This window comes from Neomonachus schauinslandi, chromosome 6 (genome assembly GCF_002201575.2).
Source record: "Neomonachus schauinslandi chromosome 6, ASM220157v2, whole genome shotgun sequence".
In the NCBI taxonomy this organism is placed as follows: Eukaryota; Metazoa; Chordata; class Mammalia; order Carnivora; family Phocidae; genus Neomonachus; species Neomonachus schauinslandi.
In genome coordinates, this window is record NC_058408.1 from 33,286,884 (window position 1) to 33,289,158 (window position 2,275).

Below are 2,275 nucleotides of genomic sequence, written 5' to 3' on the forward strand. Positions count from 1 at the left end.
CCAGAGAGGTTGGGACCCAGGCATCAGTAAAGCTCCCCAAGTGATTCCATGTGCAACATGGTTCAGAACACGGAGGCCTGATCTCAGACATTTAACAATCTAATCCAAATCTGCAAAAAGACCAAGAGATTTTTTTTGCATAAACAAAAGCAAACCCTATTATTAGTTACGCCAAATTTTACACTTACATTGTTGGGACTTGGGTTTTGAAGTACTTCACCATACCCATACGGGGATACAGAGGTGGTATGAGGTGGTTCACTCAAGGCTGGGTAATCACAAAGGCTCTGAGAGCTGGGGGAATCAGGAAAAGCTTCACTGGTTGGAGTGTAGGAGCTGAGCCTTGAAAGATGCCCAGGACCCGGCAGGACCAGAAGGGCTACGGAGGGCCGTGAACCAGGAGCTCAGCAGAGCACTCGGGGCAGATGGTCTGCTTGGCGGACAGCAGCTGATTTGAAGAAGTACATGGAGCAAAAGAAGTCTGAGGAAGAAGAGTTGGGACTTACTTGTAGGAAACCTTCAAGGAGCACGCGAAGCAACTTGGACTTGATGCTGTAGGTCATGTGCTGTGGTTGAACACCTCTGGGCAGGAGAGGCCCGGGCTGGGCTGGGAGAGGAGCCCTGACACATCTAAGGCCCTGGGCTGTGAGGGGCAGGAGTGGAATGCTTAGAGAAGCTGGGCCCGAGGGACAAGCACACGTCCTCTGAGACAAAGCATGCTCGAAATAACGCATCATCACAAGTGAAAATTCTCCAATCTACATTTTATTTTTTACAACATCTGAAGGTCCGGTGTTCAAAAAATGAACAATACAGACCCCGATACATGGGACTTCTCATTTCACTGCAAATACATTCTTACAGTTTTAACAAACTTTTAAATATACATATGCTTTTTTATGTCGTTACAGAAACTTTCCCAGAGAAAACTGTTTTCCCCTTATGTTAGGTAATTGACAAGTTGTTTGACAAAGAGCGTAATTTATATTTATACATTTGTATCAATTTCCCATATAAATCTACTAAAATGAAAAAACTAAATTTGAAGCAGAAACTACTATACAAGTCCATGTATTTTCGAAAGCCTAACAACCTTTGGTTGGCAAATATTCAATTCGGCTGGTTAAAAATAAACAGTACAGCCATCCCTTGCTTCGAAGCAAGTGCTACGTCCCTGAAAAGTATACGACGGTGGGGCTGGTACAGCTTCACCTCCGTACTGAATTCTGAATTCCTGCTTCTGCTCAAGCTCATCTTCCCCAAGTCCCCCCCGGATCCCAGAGGGAAGGAACACTTACAGTGCATCACAAACATGGTCCACGCTTGATTCCCAACCATATCCTTCTCCGGGCAACGTTTCTTTGGCCTAATTTGCGCTACTGAACGGAAAAGTGCAAAACGAAACTTGTAAAAGTGTCATGGGAGTTCGAGTGGCCGCCCCCCCTGGACTTCTCCGAAGGAGACCCTGCCTGGGGTGAGGACGCAGAGGCCACAGTCTGTCCCAGCTGAGCATCCGGTGCTACCTCAGCTGTTGGTTTTTTGTCCCTTTGCATGAGCAACGGCAGGCACCGTTTCCGTCTCTGAAATATGTGGCTTAATTTTTACTCTGCTGTTAGCACATAAGGTGAGATGCACCTAAACACTCAGATTCTGATACAACCTGAGCTTATCTGATGGATACGTTCCTGCAAAACTCACCCCGTTTACACGACGTTGTCTAAAGTAAGACCTCTCTTTATTCAAGTACGGGGAGAAGAGGACCCATTGCCAGAATTCGGAGTGGAATCTAATTTTCCCAAAGAGCAGAATCCTCTTAGGGAAACTGCAAGGCCACAGTGTTCACTCTAGCACCAGCGGGCGAATTCTTGCTACGAGAGCGAGGGCTCCCTGATGTCGTTCAGGAGTTTGCAATAGATTCTGAATCCCTCATGCAGACTGCTTATCGATGTTTTAAAAAGTGAAACACAAATACCATACACTTTATAGTGGTATGGTATTTATGGTATTCCTTAAATCACCAAGAAGCTACAAATAGTTAAAAAAAAAATATATGGAGCGGAGGACCACAGGGGAGGGGAGGGAAAACTAAATGGGAAGAAATCAGAGAGGGAGACAAACCATGAGAGACTCTGGACTCCGGGAAACAAACTGGGGATTACAAAAGGGAGGGGGGTCGGGGGGAATTGGGTAACTGGGTGATGGGTATTAAGGAGGGCACGTGTGGTGATGAGCCCTTGGTGTTATATACAACTAATGAATCATTGAACACTACATC